Source organism: Trichosurus vulpecula, chromosome 2, assembly GCF_011100635.1.
Source record: "Trichosurus vulpecula isolate mTriVul1 chromosome 2, mTriVul1.pri, whole genome shotgun sequence".
Taxonomy (NCBI): domain Eukaryota; kingdom Metazoa; phylum Chordata; class Mammalia; order Diprotodontia; family Phalangeridae; genus Trichosurus; species Trichosurus vulpecula.
This window is the reverse complement of record NC_050574.1, coordinates 286,697,908-286,723,315: the sequence shown is the minus strand read 5'-3', so window position 1 is coordinate 286,723,315 and position 25,408 is coordinate 286,697,908. Positions and strand designations below refer to the sequence as shown.

General features: G+C 37.1%; 1 protein-coding gene across 2 annotated transcripts in view; it reads left to right on the top strand.

Annotated features, from left to right (window-relative positions):
* Window positions 1-238: 238 nt before the first annotated feature.
* The window catches only part of SPOPL (speckle type BTB/POZ protein like), an 87,273-nt gene continuing 62,103 nt past the window's right edge, over window positions 239-25,408 (top strand). For both annotated transcript variants that reach the window (XR_005009580.1, XM_036744920.1), the window contains exon 1: window positions 239-348. The gene's annotated coding sequence lies outside the window, so the exon portion shown is untranslated. The remainder of the gene's footprint in view (window positions 349-25,408) is intronic.

Here is a 25,408-nt window from a genome sequence, read left to right as displayed (position 1 = left end):
GCGGCGGCGGCCGCGGGGTAGGGGTGCCTGTGTGAGGAGGAGCTGGGGGCGTGTGGGGGGAGGGGGAAAAGTCTGAGGCGGCCGCCCCTGGCGGCGGGTTTGTTTATCCCGGGGAAGAAGTTTGGAAAGCCGGAGAGAGGGGACGAGGAAGCGGGTGGGGAGAGAAGGAGGGATGCAGTACGGCGGAGGCGGCCGCCGCCGGGACTCCCCGCCGTCACCTCCTCCGCCGCCGCCGCCGCCACCGCCTCCTCCCGCTGCTCAGGCCGTCTCCGCCGCCTGCGCCTCCTCCGCCTCAGCATGAGAGGAGCCGCCGCCGGGACGTTCTGCCACCCCCCGCTGCCGAGCCCGGTAGGTCCCCCAGGCTCCGGCGAGGCCCGGGCGTCCAGCCAGTGCCACCTGGCTGCCTCCCCCACCCTGAAACCCCACCAGTCCTGGATATGCCCCCCCCCCATGTCCTCTCCAGCGCTCCTGGATCTGCCCCCCCCCCCCTTCTGTCTTTTCTCTCGTCTGCTCCTCATAGCCTTCCTGCGAAAGAGGCAGCGTCCGGGCCCAGGGCTGCCCTTCTCCGCCCCCTGTCTCCCCGCCACCATGCCCCTTCCTAGAACCAGTTCTAGTACCCCCTCCCACACACAGGCAGCCTTGTTTACCCAGGCCAGTCACCCCGCACAAATGAAATGGATCTACAGCCCCCCTCAGAACACACGCGCGCACACACACACACTCACACTCTCTTTTTCTCTCTCTCACTCTCTCGTCCTCCCCCCCCCTTTTGCACCGTTTCAGGCCAGCCCTGTGCGCCTGTTGGGCCAGCTCTGGTTTTTCCTCTCAGCTCCCATTCATGGCGTTCCGCACTTAAGCCAGCCCTGGCTAGGGCCTTGATTGTAGCGAGGGGTGGGTGGAAGGAAAGGCCTCTGGTTGTCTCGTCTCCCCCATCTATTCCTCACTCCCCGCCCAAACCCCCAAACACTGAACTTCCCCCAGCCAACCCCTGGGGTGGGGGTGGTACATACCTTAAGGTTCTTCTAGTTCTGATTCTCACATAAGGGAATAAGATTTTTTTAAAAATGGTTTCTCCAACTTACCACTTTCCCCCCCCTTTACACATTTAGCTCTTTCCCATATTGCACCCTCTCAAGTTAGCACCTTAATTACAGGGCCTCATAGGAAGATGGAACCCAGCTTAATGCCGGGAGTGTTGGGAGTTTTAAGGTTTCTCACTTCACAGATCAAGTCATTTATTTAGTCTTTCTCTGTAGACTCCTGCTTTTTCTCTCTCGCCTTCCTGCCCCCCCCCCACCCAAAAAAACAAAAAAAAAACAAAACCAAACAAACCCTTGGGCCTAGCTTTTCATATCTTTAGCCCACTCTTATCACCGACCTTTTCCCAGTAACTTAATTTACTCTTTATGCACCACCAACTAAGTAGTAAGAAGTTGCTGTTTTGAAAGGTTGCTCCCTCTTCCCTCCCCCACTCCAAAGCCTGAGATGAATTTTTAGTGTCTGATAATTTCACCAATTTACTCAAGGAGAGAACAAGGTGGGGGACCCCGTCCCCATTCTCTTCATTCTTCACCACTCTTGATAAAGTTGTGACTCATTTTACTGTAATTCCACTGGCAGGAACATACAAGGCTTTTGCTCCCTAAATCAAAATTATGAAAAGCCAGACTTAAGAGAGATGGAGTTTTGATGCAGAACTTCCTCACTTTGGAAATCATCTTTTTAGTGAGGAGAAAAATAAGAGAGATTTAGTTCATGAAGTTTTTTGACCCCCACAGCTTTACCATTTTATTAAATAGAACTGTGCGGACAATCCTATAAAAGAAAGTTGTGCATGTTTGCCCTTTTTCTCTTTTGTTAGGAGAGTAAGCATTTTTTTTTTTATTCGCACTAGTGAACCTTAGTACACTGAGGATGTGGTTTGGTTAGGTACAGTGGCTTTTGGAACAACTTAAATTCCTTCAATTTTTAAAAAGATGAATTCTTTCTGACAGTGTACTTAGATAGATGAGATTTTTGTTAACTTAACCAGTTTTATTTTCCACTAGACGGAAAACACCCTCTAATAACCACAGTCCTTCTAGAACTTAAGTACCATGTGTGTTTGCTTTTGCTTATCCTCGTATCTGGAATGTGGTTCTCCCTTTGTTCTGCTGATTCAAATTCTAATTGGCCTTTAATTCTCACCTCTTTTCCTTAACTCCATTCAACATTGTACTCTTTCCTGACAGACCACACTAAGTTATTACTCATTCTATACTTTTTTTTTTTGCAAGTGATTTTTCCAGGCCCGGAAGTTCCTGACTTGTGGACTTGAGATTTAAGAATATGAAAAAGTTCCTGAGTCAATGTGTACTTCTTGGGGACAACTGCCATTTGTTACACAATTCAGAATATCCAGGAAAGTAATGGTCCTGGAGAGGTGGCTTCTTATATGTAGATAGACTTTGGAAGTTACTGATGACTTGGAATGTTTCCCTCTTCACGACCTTACTCTAGAGGCCACTGCTGGGGAGTGGGCATTGAAGTTGAAAGGAGCTTTCTCCATTGAAACATTCCTCAACACTAGTTAGATACTGTTGATAGTCCTAATTTTTAGGGGTTTTTTTGTTGGTTTAGATGTATTATGGGTTAAACAGGCTTGAGAACCCACACACAGGAACACTCTTTCTATAGAAAATTGCACAGAGACACATAGATCAATTTTGAAGGGAAGCTTTTGGATCACAACCTGTTAAGTTGTGGAATCCCATAACTAATTTTATATTCCGCTCTTATAATTTTTCTCTTTTGGTCTTGGCAGCCTTGTCCTCTCAACAAAATACAAGCTACTTGAGGTCAGGTACCATTTTAATATACTTATTGCTTGTGATGGACAGCTGGGAGACACTCATAGTCATTGAAACTCTCCTTTTCCACAAAAAAAAATCTAAAATAATTTTTAAAATTTTTTTGTTGAAACTACTTATTCAGTAGTTCTGCAATGTTTAAAGTATCCTAAAGACCAATTCTCCTTTTTATTTTCTTATTTTCACTTAGTGGGCTAAACTCCTATAGTAGTTTTTGCCCGTACTTCTACTGAGAAATTGTCTTTATGTGAAAATTTAATGAATTATTGATAAGGATAATTTTAATTTCGATTAAGGATTTGGGGGTGTCAGATGATTATTAGGTTTTATTTGGAATAAAAACTTCAGATTGTAATATTATATACACTAACAAAATGGTTTGCACATTCTTCTGCTATAATGCTAGGGATAATGACTAAAGCTGTATGTAATTCTTCATCCTAATAATTTTAGAAAATATTACAACACATTATTCCCTTCAGGAATTTGTTTGTAGATTTCAATTTAATCTGCTGATGTCAGTCTCTTAAATGACTGTCTTTTCTTTTATATGACAATATTGCATCAAGACATCTTGTTACTCATTTCATTTTGAAATACACAAAAGTCTGCACTGTGAATGTGATAGAAATGCCCAGCCTTTACCTGGATTCCTATTTTATTTATTTTTGCATCTGGGTTAACATAGCACTTAATTACATAATATACTTTGCTATCTAAAAATTTGTCTGAAGTTGATTATCTCTCTTGTCACTGTACCATCTGGTTATAGTCAAAATTTGTGGGCTCTCACCTCAAGAGGATACCTAAGGTAGGGTTTGGCACATAATACATACTTAACATTTAATATGCTTGTTGATTGGTGCAGGCCAATTAATTCTGCTTTGTTCCTTAACCATGTCCTCTGAAATACTGTAGTTTGCACAGAATAGCAGGCATGAGTACATGCATGGGTCATTTAAAGTAATTTTTGAGTGCCCTCTTTATACCTAGTACCATGCTAGCCAAAAGGCTTAAAAGGAAGAAGTATGAGACATAGTTCCTTCTTCACATAAGCAAGCAGGATATATGAACAAGAAGAGATTAGTATGTCTGCATGTGTATATATGCCCCCCATTTACATATGTGTGTATGTGTACATCCATACATGAACAGTGGGGGCTTAAGAGTATATATTTCACAATGTGATTAATTTCATGTGAATACTCCTTCTATTGATGTATATATCCATCTACTTACCCTCATTGTGAATTTATTCATGTTCTCTAAAATTGTAATCTACCCAATATCCCTAAGGCATTTCTCCAGCTAAGTCTTTTAATATTTTCTGGGTTCCAAAGTAGCAATTTTGCTAGCTATCTGTTTTCATTCTTCTGTTATGTGATTGGCTCATTTTTCCAATCATAACTCTTATAAAGATAATAGCTTTATGTCACTTCTCTTTGGTTTCCACAAAATTCCTACTTCATTATTTCATCTTCCTGTGGAGATGATCCTCATTTGGTCACTGCGGATCAATTCTTTGTCCAGGATAACAAATCAACATAATACATTCCAAGTACTGGAATAGGATATTAGGTAAAGTGATAATTGTCCTATACAAACAGGTGCAAACTAGTCAGAGAAGATTCTGTGCAATTGATTTGGTCTTTAGTTGCAAGACTCACTCAGAGGGAAAGGAGGACTTGGTATGGGATAGAGTCAGGCTTTAGAGCTGGAACATGGCAGGACCTTAGAAATCATTTTGTCCAGACTCTTCATTTTATAGTTAAGGAGGAAACTACAAGGTAGTAAGTGGTTAAGGCAAGATTTGATTCACCCAGGTCTTTTAACTCTAAAACTGGCACTTTTTACATCCATACTACACTGTGGAGTAGGTATTCACATCCTGGCCCTCTGACTCTAAACCTAGAGTTTTTCTATTGTAACAGGGTTTTTTGGGGGGAGAGGATAAAAGGTATTTGTATTTCCACATTATAATGTGGAAAATTGGCATAGAATCCATGCACATCCCATTATCGCTACTGGAAGACTGTCTCAAATATGTAATTTTCCGATCTAATAGTAGAGCATTTGGTTAAAAATTTTTTCTCACTGTCTGGAATGATGTTTCTCAGGCATTTCAGTCCTTTAAAACTATATTATATCCCCTCCCTTCGGTCTTAATGCCTACTTAAATATTTAGGAGCGGCCTATATTACTAGTAAAACTCAATAATGGTAAGCAGCTTGGTATAATAGATAGAGTGACCTGCTTTGGGGTCAAAAAAAAAATGTGGATCTGACACATGGTGTGGAATTGTGGTTTAAGTCCCTTGGCTTCAGTTTCCTAGGCCAACTGTTTTAAAACTTTTTGGTCTCCTAGACCTCTTTTACACTACCAAAAAGTTGTTGACTATACCTCCCTCCTCAGTTCTTGTTTTTGTGGGTTATATGTATTGATGTGTACCTTATTAGTAGAAACTAAAAAATCTTAGTATTAGGAAAACAGTTTTGACCTAGGGAATCTCCTGAAAGCCTCTGAGGGACCTCCAGGGGTTTGAGAACTGTGATTTTTGGCAGTTCTCAAAAATTACAAGTTGTAGATAGTCATTGTTGGAGGGATTTTCTCCATGCATTGGGTAGGACTTCAGTACAATGATGTCTTGGGAGTACTTACCATAGGACTATATTGTAGGTAAAACAGTAACTAGCTCCAAGACAGATGCAACTTACATCAACAAATTCCTTACTATGGAGGGTCAAAGAATCATTTAATTTTTTTTAACCTAACCCAGAACCAGATAGTTCTTGTTCCACTCTTTAAAAATAAAATGTGGTTCTAGTTTGTATTTGAGGCTGTTTCAGTTAATCTACGTCTCCTTTTTGTCTCTTTCAAGCATTGGGAGTCAGGTTCAATGACATTGTTTAGGCAAATAGTTAATGTTTGAAAAATACTGTTTTTTTTCTTGCACATTTTATATTGTACTCAATAGAAGACTGTAAGTACATTATACCTAATAGAAGACAGGTGTAATCTTTTGTTGCAACATAAGAGGGATATTTGGGAATACTTGATTGTTTGGTATTTATATGTTTGGGTTATGTTTCAGAGACCTGGAGACCCAGAACTTTTTCGGCCACCATTGGAATATTCTTGTGATGCAGATAGATATACTTAACAAGTATTTATCTATAGAGACTAAAATTTCTTTTAAAGTGACCTCTTTTTTCCCAGCACTACTTTGAACACATGACATTTGTTGTTTTCAAATTTTATACTTGCCTTACAAATAAATGGTAATTAGGAGATTTTTTTAAAGAATTGGTTATCAACCTCACAATAGTTCTTCGTTAGAATTTAAAGGTTCTTAGGTAAATACAGAATTTTTTTTTGTATATGAGGTTTTTCCATTGGAAATTTAGCTTTTACTTTACTGCCTTGTTTTCCCTTTGTAATATTTTTTGGGTTGCAAGAGAAGATGGTTTTGAAGAGAATATAGCAATCTCCCAAAGACTTTCTTACTATAATGTTACTTTAACAATTTCAAAAAGGATGCAACTAATTGACTCTTGGAGAATTACAGTGGAAAATGAATACATTTCATCCTATAGTATCAATATAAAATGGGCCTTATAAACTTTGTCAGAAATTGTTAGCTCATGTACCAACTTAGGAATGTATCAAGGTTGAATGAAAACTTTCTTGGTAACAAAGTATAAGAGCAGCTTAAACTTATTCAAGCATTTATCCCTCCATATTCTAATAAAAGCTATAAATCAATGCTTTACATTATTGGAACTTGGCAATTTTGTTACATTGGATAATCTACTGAACCATTGTACCTTAGTCTCATCTATAAAAATGTAGTATTAGTTAGCCTTCTATACAAAAATATTTTATTGATAAATTATGTTTTAATAAAACAGGGACATGTAAACTAAGTGAAAGTTTAATCCCTATAAATACTTAAACAAAACAAAAGAGTGATTGTAACTTAAACAGAATTCTGATTTTTGTCCTATACTTTTTAAATCATTAGACCATATTATCCATTGTAGTTAACTTGAGGTTTGTTACTGTTTATGTTGTTTTCATTTACATGTTTGTCAGTTTGTATATTATTTGGGGACTTCCTTCTTCATTCACTTTTGTCAATATAAATATCCATGTTTCTTTGAATTCTTTAGGTAAAATGATAGTCATTCCTTTTGCATTTTACAGTTCCTTCAACCATTTTCCACTCAGCGGATACATAGTTTGTTTCTGACTTCTTGCTAATATACGTAGTGATTCTAGGAATATTTTTTTTAACAGATTGTTATTTTTTTTCCTGTTAGTAATCTGCTTGAAGGGTATTTAGTGGTAGGATTGTTATGTTAAAGGGTATTAACAGTTATGTAACTTATTATATAGTTCGATATTGCTTTCCAGAAGAATCAGACCAATTTATAACTTTACTGGCAGTGGATTAGCTTGCATAGGCATTAAATTTTAATGTTAGTGAAACTCTCCAACAAGTAATAAAAGTAGATAACTATATTTAAACAATAGGATAGGATCAAATGGCTTTTTGATATTGGCACACTTAGTTAAAGTGGGATACTTTGTACAGTGTTTGTGTTTTGAAACTCTTCTTGGGTGGTAGTCTAGTTATTTTGATATAAAAATACATATTTAATTTCATTTTCAGAAAAATGATACCAAGTAAAGCCTTAGCTTAAACTTGTTTTCTTTTAAATCCCTTACATTTTATCAAAATGTTAATACTTTTGATGGACAATACTTAAGAAAAAGTTTACTAATAGTTCACTTTAAGTATAAGTGGTATATTTTGGTCCTAGTCAACATTATATAGGGAAATTTTAAAAAAAGTGTGTGTGTGTGTGTGTGTGTGTGTGTGTGTGTGTGCGTGTACGTGTGTCTGCAATAGCTACCACAAACCTTATTCTCTGTCTCAGCTAATTTTTAGAAACATGTTACCATTTTGCTTTATGAAATGAATGAAGGAAAAAATTTGAGACTAAACTAATTTTTGTTCTAATTTTACTCAGTGTTTGAGGGTGTGCTCACAACAAGCCTTTAATAATTTTTCTTAATGTTCACAAATATCTCTATTTCAACACCACCCAGTGAACAACAAAATGCAAATATCTTGTCTTAAATATTGACTTTGACTTCATTTCCCTCCTCTTATCCCCCTACTCTTATTTCCTTCCATCTAGGTATAAGTGTTACGTACCCGTGTCCCATGTTTGTCCCCTGTTGATGGTCCTTAAAAATGTGATTCATCTAAAATAACTGATATTTGAGTAATCCTGATTTTTTTAAATGATTGTTAAAAATACAAAAATTCCAGAAAAAGCATAGATAAAAAAATTGAGAGAAAAGAAAAACACTTTCTAAAAGTACAATTTATAGTTCTTAACATATTAACCTATGTCAAAAGTAACATAGGTTCATAAAATTTTGTCTTTAAAGAAATCTAACATTCAGTTTCTTAGAGTGTGAAGGAGAGATAGTATCCCAATTTCTGAACCTTTAGATATGCTCTACCTGCTCTATTCTGAATCTTTTGAGTAATCAAAGCAATGGGTTTATTGTTCTCAGTGTAGAGGAACCAATGGATGTTATAGCCAGCTACTTTATAGTCCTTTGAGGCCTAATCAGGATGACCAGCATCCATATTAACAGTAGTAAAATACTTCATATATATATATACTGATATGCGTTTTTGGAATACTCTCTTTATTTGTCATTTCATTTAATCCTTCATCTTAAACCCTCTAAGGTTGTCAGAACAGGTGTTGATATTAGTGTTTATTTTTATTTTTTGTAGTAGAAGAAACTTAGGCTCAAAAGTTCAGTGACCTAAGAGTCAGCTATGGAACTGGGCTATAACTTGGTTTCCTTACTTGAACACCAATGTTCTTTCTATTCACTTTGAGTCAATTAGAAGAAACCCTGAAACCAAGAAGTCTGTGACTATTTTTCTTGTGAAACGACAGTGTCCTTTCCATGTGGAAATCCCATCTTACTCTTGCATTTAAGAATAATAATGTATCATTAGTATGTGTAAGTATTGTACTCATGTTTTGTTGTAGCTTTGCATTAAATTGTTTTTATTACTTTTGAGTAATTTTTTTCCTAAAGAAATTTAGGTGTATGAAGACTGGGCGGGGGAGGGGAGGGCAATATATTAACACTTTATCTTATACATTTAATTCCTAATTAAAATATTTCCTTTTAAATGAAAGACTGAGAATTCGCCACCTCCCCCAATTTGCTGGCCAAAATGAATTTTGAAGAATTTTTAGGAATAGAAATGCAATTGTTATTTATTCTTATTTCAGTCTAATGAATTGCCTTGAAATAAATTTTAAAAAGCATTTTTTTATAGCCTCTGTTCTTAAGAAGCTTGTGGGGTAATGGTATGCATGGGTATGCATGTATATTAGTATTTATAGAAGAGAGGAATTTGAAGCTGGGACTTCTTGTAGAAAGAGGTGCTTTACTTTGAAGGAAACAAGGGATTCTAAGAAGTAGAGTTGAGAATAGACTGCATGCTACATATGAGGAATAGCTAGTGAAAAGGCAAAGAGACAGGAGACACAGGAGATAGAGTATAAAAGGAACAGCAAGAAGGACATAGTAGATTGACCACAGAATGTGTTAAAGAGAGTAATGGATACCAAAGTTAGAAAGATATGGGACCAGGTTGTGAAGGATTTTAAAAGCCAGAGTTTATATTTGATCCTAAAAGCCATAGGGAGCCATTGGTGTTTATGTAGGTGAGTGACATTGTGCTTTAACAAAATTATTTTAATTGCTGTGTAGAAGATGGATTTTAGTGGGAAGAAACTTGTGGAAAGGAGACAGAAAGAGGCTTGCTAGGGGTCCAGAGCAGAGGTGATAGGATGATTGCTATATGAATAGTGAGAAGCACAAGATTTTGCAAGTGATTGGATGTGAAAGGTGATCAAGAGTGTTAAGTAAGGATGATGATAATATTGGGAGCATGGATGAATTCAAGGATGGTATGCCCTCAACAGAAACAGAAGGGTTTGAAATAGGAGTGGGAAAGATTAATGAGCTCAGTTTTGGACATGATGAGTTTGAGATGTTTATAAGACATCCAGTTTGAAATTTCTAATAGGCAGATTGAGATGTGTGACTAAAAGCTCATCAGAGATCATTCTTGGAAGAAGTAAAGATAGGAACTAAGATGTTGCTAGTCTGTAGAACAAGGGAGTCACATTATATTGGAAAAGAAGAATAAACCATATGGACCAAAGTATCTGGTTTGATGTTCAAGTATTATGAAGTATTTGTGGGCAGCTAATCTGGTGGGTAGGTGGTGCAGTGGATAGAATGCCAGGCTTGGAGTCAGGAAGACTTATCTTTCTGAGTTCAAACCAGGCCTCAGAAACTTACTAGCTGTGTGTCCCTGGGCAGGTCACTTAACCCCGTTTCCCTCAGTTTCCTCATATGTAAAATGAGCTGGAGAAGGAAATGGCAAGTTACTCCAATATCTTTGCCAAGAAAACCCCAAAAGGGGTCATGATGAGTTAGTTGTAAATGAAAAAAAAACGATGGAACAACAACAACTCTGCCTTATTCTAAGTCTTTAAGCCTCTCTCTTTCCTCCCTCACCTGGCAGAGTACCTTGCAAATGTTCAATAAACGTATTTTGAATGAAGGGGAAGCCAATGTCAATTTTATAAGAAGGGACAAAAGATCTTGTCAGAAGAGGCAATCAAAGTCAGTGGGTATATCTAAGCATGGGCACGTAATAATTGCTAACTCTTTTGAGTCATGAGAGGAAATTCATCCTACTTTTCCATTTGGGTATTGGGGAGGAGAGGAATGGGGGTAATAAAAGTAACCCATGTGCCATGCAACCATTATATATGACATTCCACTTGTACTTACTATGAGGTCTTTACTCCTATGGCATTAAGAAGAAAAGATGGATTAGGGAGGCAGCAGGGTGTTATGGAAAGATTGCTTGACATGTTAAAAGGTCCTGGGATTTAATCCCAGCTCTGCCCATTTCTCTGCGAACTAGGGCAGGGCAGGTTATATTTCTGAGGCTGTTTCTTCATCTGTAAAATGAGGAGGTTGGACTAGGTTAAACTTCTTAACCCCCAGCTCCCCACTTCCTACCCTGAGCTTTTAATTTGTGGTTCTTTGCTTACTGGGACCAATAAAAAAATTTAGTGAAGATGTTGAAGAAATATGTAGAAATCTCTGATATTTACTATCTTTTTTTAAGCCAAAATTTAACTTCTTTTGACTTCAGTTTAGTATGTAAAATGAAACTATTAAATTACCTTATCTCTCAGGTCACTTCCGACTTTAAATCCTAATTGAAAGGAAGAGGAGTCAAGTGAGAACAGTACTTAAAGAGCCTGTCCTTTCTCTGACTGAAGAAGTACACAAATGTATAGTTAACAGAATGAGAATGGAGACAAACCTCACTGAAAAAATTTGAGTATGTTTAAAGACTCTGGCATACATTATTTCAGTAGACAGAAGCCAAACAAGGAGAGGGTTGATGAGATTCAAAGGATGCCATGCTAGAAACTTATTTCAGTAGTTTGGCTATATTGGGAAGAAATAAATAGGTGACTTTGGGTGGGGGGGGTGTTTGGTGATTTTTAGATATGCCTTTTATGTTGGCAGTCTGTTTTTTCGGGACTGAAGGGTGATGTCATAGAACATTCTTCAGTGCAGATACCCAGAGACTGGCAGCAAAGAAGCAGGCATTTAACTTGGGACATGATTGAGGAGATGTGGAGAGCATGGAGGGGAGGAGAAAGCAGGAAGAAAGATGTGCAAAAAGCAAATAGGTGAAAGGACAGCATCTTCAAATAATGTAAATGTACAGGGATTTGTGAAAATATTTGTAATAATGGGTATTTTAGTAAGGCAGTATTAACATGAGCAACTGGCAATGAAATGGATATGACCTTATGTCAGTCTGGAAATTAGAATGATATTCCTTAAAACTAGGTTCTGTCTGAACTAAAAAGAACATTTTCATCTTTTGAATAGGAGGACCAACACTTACTCAGTACCTCTATACCAGAATAATACTATTTGGACAAATAATTAGAGAATAATAGCATGTTACATCTAGAAAGGGGCATGAGAGGTAATCTAGTTTACCCTTTCATATTACAGATTGGGAAATTGAAGCTTAAAGAGGTGAAGTGAGGCAACCCTTGTTAAATGGTGTAGGATCAGTATAATCAAATAATTTATGTTGAGAGAGACTTTGAGCAAGTAAGAGTTTTGATGAAAATAGAAAGTACTACTGGAAGAGTAGTGTTTTATGACTGTCTTATTATTAAAAGATGCATCATATTAAGTAGGAGCACAACTTTCAGGTGTTGCAAACTGGTAACAAGTTTCGCAAGTATTATTTTTTAAGCATATCTGCATGTTTGTCCATGGCCCTAATTTCATTTGGGATGTACTTGCTGTGACTTGTTAGTGTGCATAGGTTATACTTTGTATTCTCATTGATCTATGAGATTTTAGGAGTAACACCTTTTGACACAACAGTGCTTTCATCTATTAATTTTTGCATGTTAAATGTAAATTGAGAAAAAGATTACTGAGTGTACACATTCAGAAGTGTGCTCCATTATAATCCTTTTGGTTCATCCCCATGGTTTCAGGTAAGGCTTACAGCTAGCCTAATACTATATAACAACAACACCAGTAGGTAGCCTTTTTGTGGCACTTACAGGTTTGAGAAGTGTTTACAAATGTCTCATTTTATCCACTCAGCGTCTGAGTGGTTGTTGTTCAGTCGTTTCAGGTGTGTATGACTCTTGGTGACCCATTGGGGGTTTTCTTGGCAAAGACATTGGATTGGTTATGCCATTTCCTTCTCCAGCTCATTTTACAAATGAGGAAACAGGCAAACAGTGTTAAGTCACTTGCCCAGGGTAATGCAGCTAGTAAGTGTCTGAGGCCAGATTTGAACTCAAGATGATGTCTTCATGACTCCAGGCCCTGCATTCTATCCACTGTGCCACCTAGCTGCCTCAGCCCTGGGGAGTAGGTGCTATTATTATCCCCATTATACAAATGAGAAATTGAGGCAGACAGAGGTTAAGTGACCTACCTAGGGTCACCCGCTAGTATGTGTCTTAGGCCAAATTTGAATTCAGATTTTCCTGACTCCAGGTCTAGGGTTTTATCTACCAGGGCTCTATCTACTAAGTTACCTAACAGTTGATTTTTTTTCTTCAGCTTTAAAAATCTCCTAGAAAAAGATATTCTGCAGCTTTCTTTTGTAACTTAATTTCATTTTATAAGGTCCATGATTCCATATGTGTAACTTTAATTTCTGCAACTTCAGTTTAAACTAATTTCCTTGTCTCAGATGGAGAACAGCTGTTCTGTGTATAACAACCCTTTGTATACTTGCCAGTTGTTTTTGCTGCTGAGTATTTCTAATAATTGTGGATTTACGTAGACGTTTTCCTCAGAAAGAGTGCACATCATTTTCATATCCATTATCTCATTTATCTTTATACTATTCTTTGAGGTAGATGGAGGCAGACATTATTGGCTTTCTTTTATTGAATCAAGCTTGTTTATGGTTTCAGAGCATTTCAGTAGAGATTGGAATAAAATCCAGGTATCTTCTAACTCAGTATTCAATTCACTAGACTGCTTGCCAGTCTCTGATACACAAAATGGCTTTTGGTATGGCCTATTGTCAATCCTCACCTGATTTTTGTTATATGTTTCTGATCAGGTATACTAACTCTGGTTTTTAAGACTGTATGAGACATAATATAACTGCACATATAATACTTAGTTTTGCAAAGTACTGTACACATATTTCATCCTCACACTGTCTTGAGATAAGTAATAGAAGCATTGTTCCTATTTTACAGATAAGTAAAGTCAGGTGCAACGTGATTATGACTTGGTCAAGGTCAAAAGGCTAGTGTCAGAAGTCAGATTTAACCTGATTGTAGGTATAGTGCTTTTCCCCCGCTGAATCATACTACCTTGGTTTTTATTTATTCAGAAGGAAATTTTTGCTCTGGTTCCTATTGTCCTGTCTTACAATCCTAGTTACTTTTACAGTTATTAGTGTCTTAGAATTAAGGAACACTTAAGAATCTGGCTCCCAATGTTTCGAGACTTTTTTCATTCTGTTGTCCTTCTTACACTCTTTGTTCTAGGCAAGCTGACTTCCTAGCTGTTTCCTATACCTCGTCCCTGTGAGTTTGCATAGATTGTTCTCCCATACCAAGAATGCATCACTTACTCACTTTTGCCTCTTAGAATCCTTACCTTCTTCAAAGCTTTGATTTAGTTGCCACTTCCATTGTGAAGTCTTTCCTGGTTTTCTGCCACTCTTTCCAGTTTCAAGTGCTGTCTCTCACTGTATATTACCTTGTGTTAACGTATTTGTAAATGTGTTGTAACTTCCCCTTCGCTCCCATGTGAGCTCCTTCAGGATATGGATTCTTTATAATACTTACCTCCTACACTGTGTGGTGCACATTGTCGCTGCTTCACAAATGTTTGTTGAATTGAATTTTTGTTTTTCTTTTAGCTACATTTCTAAGAATATACTAAGCCTTCTTCTGTAACTATCTCAGTTCTTTCCTATATACCTAGATAGATAGACCGAGACAGTCTAATGTTCTTAATTGGTGACACTTCAAAGTAAAGGTCATTTACAATTCATTTATTTTTTAATATTTTTTCCACTTAATAGTATTTTTTTTCCAATTACATGTAAAGATAGTTTTCGACATTCACCTTTATAAGTATTTGAGTTACATATTTTTTTCTCCTTCGCTCCACTCCTCCCTCCCCAAGAGAGCAAGCAATCTCATTTACAATTTATTCAACAAGTATATTAAGTGTTTGTAAGAATAATACTTTATATTTTGAGTTCACAGAATGCTTTTCAATAAATTATTGAACCCTTCTAACACTTCTGTGTAGTAAATAAATAAGTATATTAATGGACATTTTGCAGATGAGGAAATTGAGGCATGGAGTTTCCAGTGTCATATAGCCAGCAAGTGGAAAAGCCTCAACCTAAAACCAGACCATGTGATTATAAATCCATTGCTATTTCCAGTACATCAAATGATTACTCTTCTTATATGCCAGGTCCTATCCTAGGCAGTAGAAGGGTGGGGGAAGTAGAAAGACAAGATTCTGCTCTTGTATATGTGTGATTTGTCCTCTTATAGAGGCTACAGATGAAGAGATGACTGTATTACAGAATAAAACAAACTCCTATGGAAAATGTGAACAGTATTATGAGAGTCCACTTCTGGCTTGGTGTGAGCTATGGAAGGGTTTCTGAAAGAGATGCATTACTAGCTGGGCCTTAAAGGTGATAGGTGGCTAGGTGGCGCATTGGTTAGAGTGCTTCGCCTGGAGTCAGGCAGAGCTGAATTCAAATCCGGCCTCAGATACTAGCTGTGTGACCCTGGGTAAGTCTGTTTACCTCTGTTTCCTCTTCTGTAAAATGAGCTGGAGAAGGAAGTGGCAAACCACTTTGGTGTCTCTGCCAAGAAAACCCCAAATGGAGTCATGAAAAGTCGACTAAGACTGAAACCACTGAACAACAACAATAACAAAAGGATTCAAAAGACTGGGAAATGGGTGGAGAGGGCATTCCTGGCAAAGGAAGTTACTTCAGCAAAGGCCTGGATGGAGAAAGTTTGCAGAATAGAAAGTTTGGCTGGAGCAGTCCCAAAGAGGAATAAGTTTGTAAAGGTCATCAGTTTGTCAGAGGTCCTAAATATAGGATTAAGTAATTTTCACTTCATTCCACAAGTAATGCGGAGTTTTGGTGAGTCAGCCAAAGAAGTTATATATTACACATGCCTTAGAAACATTATTTTGATAGCTATAAAGATGATTTGGAGAGAAAAGGAAAAACTGGCACCATGGAGACCAATCAAGGAGTCTGTTACAGTAGTTGTGATACGTGATGAGGACATGAACCAAGGCAGTAGCAGTGTGGACAAATGTGAGAAATGTTACAAAGCTAAAACTTAAAAGACTTGATGTGTGGGAGGTAAGGATGAGGGAAGAATCAAGAATATTCACTCTGAGGCTTAGTCAGCCTTGGAGTTCCTTCCTCAGAGGAGGAAGTTTACTTTGACAGAAATAGGGATGTTGAGAAGAGGGATAGGTTTAGGTATAAACATGAGTTATGTTTTGGATACATTGAGTTTAAGATGATTTTGAGATATCTAGGTGGACATGTTCAGGGGCAGTGGGTAATACAGGATAATTCAGAAGAGATTAGAACTGGCTACATAAAAAATTTGGAACCATCTCTGTAGAGGTGAATCCATGGGAACAGATTAAAATCAGAGAGAGAGCATTGAGGGACAACCATACTTAAGAGGTGTTGAATGAATACTCTTGCAACAAAGGACATTGAAAAGGAATGGTCAGATAGGTAGGAGAACCATTAGAGAGCACTGCAATAAAAGCTAAGGGGGGTTTTGGTCAAAGACTTAAGCAGATGAGGACTGAAAAAAGGACACTGGGTTTAGCAGTTGAGATCATTGGTAGCATGGTAGCAGTAGTTTGGGATGGAGAGTCAAGACTTAGTCAATACTGAGAATGTGGAGGCAACCTGAGTCATTCTAGGAATTTTGCAGTGAAAAGGAGATATAAAAGATAATAGCTTGAAGGAATAGGAAGGTAATGGGGAAGTGTTGGGTTTTTTTTAAAGGTGTGGGGAGGGAGTGGCACCTGGGCTTATTTGTAGCTAGAGCCGGGAAGGAACTTGTAGAATTGGAGAATTTTGAAGGTAAGAGGGAATTAGTACATGAGCTTGTTGAGGCCAGGGAACTCTTTTTTGCTTTTCTTTATATACATAGGACTTAGCAGAGTGCCTAGTACACAGTGTAATAAATGCTTGTTGATGGATTTTTTAAATGCTCCATTGAGTATGCTCCTAGAGGAGATGGAGGATTGGATAAAGAACACAGAAGAGTCTGGACTTGATAAAGAAGGCCACCTCTTTCATACAGACTGGATTAAATGAGGAGAGAATAAGTGAAGATGTGCAGGACTGTTGAGGTGTGGAGTCTTGTAGATGAGGAAACACCTAAAAGATGGCCTTGATTTTTCTTAGAGAGAAGGAATTTAGTGAGAAGGGGTTGAGAGAGAAAAAATTTGAAACAGCTGCTATAGGGGGTAAAAAAGTCAAGGAAAGTGAAAGGATTGTTGTGCAGCAGTAAGGTCCCAAATGAAAATTAGGTAATATGAATTTGTTGTGGAGCTAGTTGACAGAGTTTTGTGACTTCCACAAGTAATATTCAGCAGAAATAGATGAAGAAAAGATATTTGGTGGAGCCGGATTGGACTACAGTATATTATTGAACTGGTTAACTTCAAGGTCAAAAGTGTGAAGAGAAGAAAATAAGGTCAATAGAGGTGATGGATGAAGAGAACAGAGAAGAATGATGGAACTGGAGATTATTATGAGAATGAAGAATAGATTTAAGAGGATTGATAGAGTGGAAGAAGTAGAAGTATGGGAATTTATGGTAGGGAAGGGAAACTTCAGGGTCCAGATGATGAAGTTGGGACAATTAAGAATGGTGATAAGATCTAAGCTATGACTCCCTCTTTAGGATAAGGAATCTGTCATAAGAGGCCAGTGGGACATCAGTAAGTATGTTGAAGCTTACAGGTATGAGGATGGAGAAAGATGGGAAAAAGAAAACTGTGAGCCAAGTATTCAAATGCTTGAGAAAGAAAGAACAACTTGGACCCTAGTGGCTTACAGCAGCAAAGATGTAGACTGGGGGACATAGCTAGCTGGAGTGAATCTCAAAGGAGAGGTTACATAGTAATAAAAACAGAATGGAGAGGGACAGATGGACAGACAGAAAGGGGATACATTATCTTATCTAGAAAGTCATGTTCCCGTGAACACCAGAAGATGAAAAGAGTGGTGGGTAAGGGACAGGAGCAAGCATTTATATAGCACTTATTATGTGCTTGGCACTGTGCTCAGCACTTTAGAAATATTATCTAATTGAATCCTCATAAGAACCTCCAGAGGTAGGAGTTGTTAGTATATATCATCTGGGTAAATACTTAATGAACATATCCACCATTTGGCCAGCTAAACATCTTTATCTGAAAGTAGTGGGACCTGGGGCGCACTCACACACCCCTACCATGGAGAGCAAACATTCACCAGTGAATGAAATTTCTTACAGTAGACACAGTAGTACAATAAACTATAGGTACTGAATAAATTGTATTGAATTGAAATACTGCAGTGAAATCAAGGAGTATGAGAACTGAGAAAATGCAATTTGATTTAGTGATTTGATCATTTGTAACTTGAAAGAAAATAGTGTTAGTGGATTGATGAGGACAGAAGTTAGATTGCAAGAGTGCATCAAATTCAGTGGGTGATAAGGAAATTGAATCGTAGGGTATATATTTGTTTTTGAAGACGTAAGAAAAAATAACATGAGACATAGGACTATGTTTTGTTTTTTTATATTTTCCATTTTACAGTCCAAAATGCTAGGTCTTGCTACAAAGAGCAAAGGTAAAAATCTCATCTTTTAGTAAATTGTTCTAATTCAGTACTATTTCATACCTTTTCATTATTCTGTCCTATTTGGGTGCTAAGAATATGAGTAATAGCTTTATTAATCTCTTCCTCTTCTATTATTGTCTGTGTCACTTGATCAGAGGTAAGATGGTTAAGAGCATTAAGAGAGCAAACTGTCAGGATTGGGGAAAAGTGCTAGTATTCCTAAAATGTTTGTTTTTTTTTTTAACAAACAGGATAAGTTGATTGGCAGTGTTGTCGTCTAGTAATTATTATTAGTAATTAAGGCATTTGCCTTGTGATTTTTGAGTATTGTTCCATTTAGATATCTAAAATGTAATTTCTTTTGTCTTACTGAATTTAGAGTAGGTAACTCTAGTAACTTATACTTTCTTGATTTATAGAATGCTAAGTGAGGTAGCTTATTATGTGTCCTTCCATCACAGTTTCTGATCAAGTGTTACCTTGATCAGACTTTTTATGCCTTTTCTTCCATTGTTTAAGTCATCATTGGTAAGATGTTACAATCTTATATTCCTCTTATGTTTTCTCCATTGTTTTTCAATTACTTACAAATTTGAAAGTTTGGAAATTGTGGTTTTCTGTGATTTCCAGCCAAAGAAAATTATTAGAAAAATATCATTGTTCAAAAAGGTTGTATGTGTGTCTGTGAGCAATTTAGGATTGCTGAGAATGCAATCCATCTTGCTCCCTCTGGCCTATTAAATTCTAGGCTTAGTTCTGCTCATCCACAGTGTTTGTTCAAGGGTCATGTACTGTTGGACTACCCAGTGACTTTCCATAGTTGTACAATACTTGGCTTTTTCCTTTTTAGGTTGTTAGGGTGATTTCTCTTGATTGACTGTGCAATCATTACTATATTACTTCTAGATAAGAGCCTTTGGAGACTGTTACTGACAATAGGGATTCTATCTTCTGTTTCTCTTAGGTACAAGATGGCCTGACCAGCATACAAATTCTGTTTATACCTAGTTTGATAGTTTAGATGATTACTGAACAAAGTTTCATCATCTATTAGAGAATCTTATATAGTTTTCATGTGTAGGAGATACCATTTCTAGGAAGTATCATTTATTTTTTTCTGAATCAAGACTTAAAAAAAAATCAATCACTGATAAACTTCAGTAGGTTCTTGTATTCCAGGAACATTTCAGTCAATTGTATGATTGTTGACCTACTGTAGAAAATTGTGTGCCAAGCTTTTTTTTGTTTGTTTGTTTAATTTATGATATCAGTTTAGTTCCGTATGTGCAAAATGTTTCATAAAGTTACACTTTACACTTCCATTTGAATATCTCACTTAAATTTCCTAATTCAAGAAAAAGAAACCACAGGTGAGTATGAATAATAGCCAAAATGTAAAACAGAATAACTACTTTACTATGGCCTAAAACAGTTCGTAATTTTCCCAGGTGCCAAACTTTGCTTGTTTATTTTTCTTCTCATTTTTGTAAGGGATGTCTTTATTATCATAATTATTATAAACATAAAAATTTGAGCCTTTGAGTTACTAGTTCTTGATCTCTTTTGCCTTGTTTTACTGTTAATAGTACCATCTCTGATTTTTTCCCAATACTGTCTTCTGTATTTCTTCAAATATTTGGAAATAAGATCTTTCAAGGCTTTTTTCCTATGTTTACACAATTTGATGTATATACTCTTTCTGTATCTTTAGTGTTCTTTCCATTTCTTCATATAACAAATTGGGAACTGAATACAAATGTGGTGATTCTGCTCTTCTTATTGAGGGTGAATTAAATACTTGTAAAAATACTGTTCTTTTTTCATGTTGTATGCCTTCAGATTGTATCCCTAGCAACCCTTGAAATTATCTGTCTTAGTTGAGTCTCATGGCCAGCTTTATGCAGGATTAATTTCCCTTTCCACTTTACTCTTTTGGGATCTAATTCCTCCTTGGTGATGCTGAGGAGCAGAGTGTATAATAATAATAATAATAATATCTAGCATTTATGGAGCTTACTATGTGTCAGGAATTGTGTTAAGTGCTTTACAAATGTACAAATGTTGTCTCCCTTGATCCTTAGAATAACCATGGGAGATAGGTTCTGTCATTATCCCCATTTTGCAGTTGAGAAAACTGAGGCAAACGGTTTACTTGCCCAAGGTCACACAGTAAGTGTCTGAGGCTGGAATTGACCTCAGGTCTTCCTGACTCCAAACCCAGCACTCTATCGTCTGTGCTACCCCTAGCTGCCTCTAAAGCCTTCACAGCTTTTCCCAGGCTGAAAAGATTCTTATACATAAGCAAAAGTACAGTCCCAGCAACAGACTGTCATAAGATTGTCACAGATTTTTTGATCATGACATTCCATGAATCAAAGAAAATGTAAAATGAGTTTCAATCACATTTAGAACTCTTATTCCTTTGGAAGTGATGTTGACAGAATAGTGGAAGAGGTGGGATATAGAACATCTTGAGAGATTATGTAGACTTTTAACCAATCCTCAAAATAGGAAATGCTTATTCAATGATGAAATAATTAACATACTGCAAAAGGAATTGAACTACAGTTACCCCATCCATATTGCAACTTTCCCCTTCAGGTTTTGATAAATCATGGGTCAGCATAAGATATTAAATTTCGGAGGGAATCTTTTGGAGAGTTTTGTGGAACCTGCAGATGACGCATGAAGTCCAGCAGTTGACACAGAGCCTATGACCAAATACTTAAACCCAGATTTTACAATAAGGTACTGTAAGTACCCCGAAAAGCAAAAAAATTCAGGCTTCTCTGGTATGAAGAAGGGCCAATTTTTTTTTTTTTTTTGGTGCACATTTTCCACATGGCACTGTGCCCCTACCCCTGGTTTTGTGGAAGAGACAACTGTATATGAATATTGTCATTTTTCTTATAAATAAAACCAGAAAAAAATGTGGCCCTTAAATGGTAGGATGATTCAGATTTTCTGTGGAGAGATGATTAAAGAAGTTGACTGTTTAATGGTTTGCCAAAGATAAATACCTGTTTTTCCATAGGTCATTTGCTTATATAGTGTGGCAGTACTCAAGATGCGTATAAGCAAAAATGTCATCACAAGGAAGGACAATTGTGACTTGTGTACCTATATCTTTATTGAGATTCTCTAAGCCAATGGTTCTCAAAATTTCACATAAAGGTAGAACCCTTCAGTTGGCAGAACCCTTGGAATAAAAGGCAGTAGAGGCAGTTAGGTGGCACTGAGCCTGGATAGAGTGCTGGGGCTGTAGTCAGGAAATTGTTTAATCGTTTTTCACCATGCTGGACTCTTCATGACCCCTTGGCAGAGAGATACTGGAGTGGTTTGCTATTTCCTCCTCCAACGTATTTTACAGTTGAGAAAACTGAGGCAAACAGGGTTAAGTGACTTGTCCAGAATCTTCTGAGGCTTGAAGAAGTTGAGGCTTGAGTCTTCCTGCCGCCAGGCCTGGGACTGTATCCACAGAACCATGTCCTGGAGTCAGGATGATCTGTTTTCAAGTCCGACTTCAGACACTAAGTAGTTGTGTGACCTTGTGCAAGTCACTTAACCTGTTTACCCCAGTTTCCTGAATCATAATATTGTTGTTATTGTTGCTGTTGTTATCTAAAATTATTGTTTTTAATTTTTATTAACAAACAACAAAGTTCATTAAAGAAAATTTGGGATATCTCAGGCTTCCTTGCTGCACAGTTTGAGAAATGCTGCTGCAAATCAAGTCAAATATGTTTGAATTTTCAACTTAAATGCAGTGATAGACATGGGAAGGTTATTGGAAAATGTGGTTTAGGAATAAGAAATAAATGACTCTAAAGGTTCATATCTATAATATAGATACTTTCTTCAAGAAGGGAAATAAAATGCATTGGAAATAGTCTGTACTGAACACCCTCTCCCCTCCCACCAGATCATAAATACACACACAAAGAAATTGACTATGTCTTTGTTGACAGTAAATGATTTGTTTTTGAGGAGGAAATCATTTTTTAATTGATCAGTCAAATCAATATTTACTAAGCACTGAGGAGAGCGAAGACAGTCTGCCCTCAAGTAGTTTACAATCTAAGGCTGAAGACCTCATCCCAACATATATACAAAGAAAACTATTTATAGGATAAATAGGAAATAAGTAGCATAAGAAAGGCACTAAAATTAAGAGGGACTGTTAAAAGGCTTCCTGTAAGAGATGGGATTTTAGTTGGGACTTAAAGGAAGCCAGATTTGTCAGTAGTCAAGAGTGGAGGAGGGAGAGTGATCCAAGTACGGGGAACAGCCAAAGAAAATAGTTGAAGCTGAGATAGAATTAAAATATAAACATGATTTTTACGAAAAATATTTTTTTATTTCCACATAAAAAGCATTCATTATGTATTCAATCATTGCTTGACTAGAGGCTTTTGGTGATAAAGACAATTTGACCAAATAAAAATAACAAGTGGCAGTAAATGTACTAGCAGTAGTAGTTCATTCTCCTATTGTATATCTGAAGTATTTCAGGTATGTTTAGCACTTTTTCCTGATGACAAATGAGCATAGAGTGAAGGGAGAAGGGAATAAGTATTTTTAAGCTCCTCCTGTGTGCTCGGTACTGTTCATTTTATCCTCAAATAACTTGGGGGTGGGGTAGGTGCTCTTATCCTCATTTTGCAATTGAAGAAAATGAGGCAAACCAGAGGTTAAGTGACTTGACCAAGGGGGCACACAACTAGTAAGTGTTTTCTGCTGGATTTGAGCTCCAGTCTGCCTGAATCCAAACCCAGCAACTTTTATAAAAAACTAAATTAGAGTTGTCTAATTATTATGATTCATTAAGTTTTCTTATAAGAATTTTATGTACAAATTTTTCTTAAAATGAATGTACTTTATAAATAAAATCAAATTCGGGTTTGGGCTGAGGATATATTTAAGACTGCTAATCTAAAGATAATTTTATTAGCCTAGTTTTCTTTTATAAGTTAAGACTTACTTGTGCCAATTAAGATATTCTGTTAAACAGCTAAACTAAGATGCAGAAATAGTCTATTTGGAGATTACTAAATGAAATATCAAGGTTGTCGAGAATTTTTGTCACATGGAAATGTGTTTTACATGACTACATCTATAACTTAGGTCAAATTGTCTTTTCAATGGGGTGGGGAGTGGCAGGGAACGATGGAGAGAATGTGGAACTCAAAATTTGAAAAAAAATTTTTTTTAATTGTTTTTACATGTAGTTGGGGAAAAATAAAATATTAAAAGCTAAAAATAAAAATATTTCATTTGGTCATTTTCATTTGTGTTCTGGAACATTAAATACGTAACTTTCAATTAAGTATAATTGTTAGTGTCATATTAGTTTTTTAAGTAGTTTAAAAACATTACTTGTCATTAGCTTAATGAGTAGGAAACCTTGTCAACTTTTTTTTTCATACTGTATGCTATTTATGGGGGGGGAGGGAAGCAAATAGAAAGGTTGAGCCTAGATGTGGATGATGGTGTTCATGGAATAATTTCAAAAAATAACTTTGTACTTTTCCTGTTTCTATATAGGGCAGCATCATCCTTCCAATCTTACTAGTTCATAACCTTGACATCATCCTCAATTCTTCACTCCTCCTCACCTATATCTAATCAGTTGCCAAATCTTGTTGATTTTTACCTTTGCAACACCTCTTGCATTTGTCCCCTTCTCTCCACTCACATAGCCACCATTCCTGGTTTAGGCCTTCATTATATTTTATCTGGACAATTGGAATAGCCTCCTAATATGTCTCCTTCCCCCAGTTCATCCTCTGCCAGCTTGATCTTTGTAAAACACTGGTTGGCTTATGTCACTCCCATCTTTAAAAACTAAAGTTGCCTGTGGCATAAATTGAAAACTCCAGTGTTTGGCATTTAAAGTTCTTTACTATCTGACTCCAAGCTATCTTTTCCAGATTTATGTCACATTACTCTTTCTAAAACATTCTGGCTTCTATACAGGATGTCTCACTTACCAAATTCCTTCTATAAACTATTCCTATCTTCTGTCTCAGTACCTTTGCCCAAGCTGTTGCCCATGCCTCAAATGTTCTCCTTCCTCATTTATGCCTTTTAGAATTTTTACTTTCCTTACATGCCCAGCTCACATGCTAACTCCAACAGTATATACCTTTGTGGATCTTGTCCCACTAGTCAGAGTTCTCCTTCCACTACCTCAATATTTCCCCCTGACAAAATTATTTATTTATTTATTTTTAACATTCTATTCTTTTTAGATTTTGAGTTCTAAATTCTGTCTCTGCTTCTTTAATGTGGAAACTGCTAAATCTTGTGTGATCCTGACTGCCTCCATGATATTTGAATTGTTTTTTCCTGGATGCTTGCAATATTTTCTCCTTGAGCTGAGAGCTCTGGAATTTGGCTGTAATATTCCTGAAAGTTTTCATTTTGAGGTCTTTTTTCAGGAGTGAGAAGAATGAAAAGCCCAAGAGGCAGTTTCTGGGTAATTAATAATCAGTTTATTAATTAGGCTAGCAAATAAGCAGTAAATTAATGGTCAGTGGTTTCTCTTGGTAACCAAAGTCAAAAGACCATGGAAATCATTGAATGCTTAAATACTTTTGGAAAAGTGAATGGCCCTGACAGGCAGAAATAGACCCTGATCTGTGTCGGGGTAGACATATTAATGAGGAGGTGAGCCAAAAGTCTTCAGCTCCTCCTGCTGAGAACTTGACTTGATCTTGATTCAGCAAGCCTCCAGCTATATGGACAAAAGAATCCATTTCCATCCACACCATTTCCACCTCCAGCAATCTAAAGGAAGGGATCCATCACAACCCATAGCACTTAAAGTTGAACTGTGGGCCAGAATTCAAAGATTAGATTATCTTTATACTTTAATCAGAAATAAGCTCTCCCAGTTGGGTGGGGTTCAGCCCAAGATTGAAGAGAATGTTTGTGGAGGGTTAGGCCATTATCAGCCCTGTCTTCAGAAGCCAACTGACCTACTGGGCTTTGAATGAGG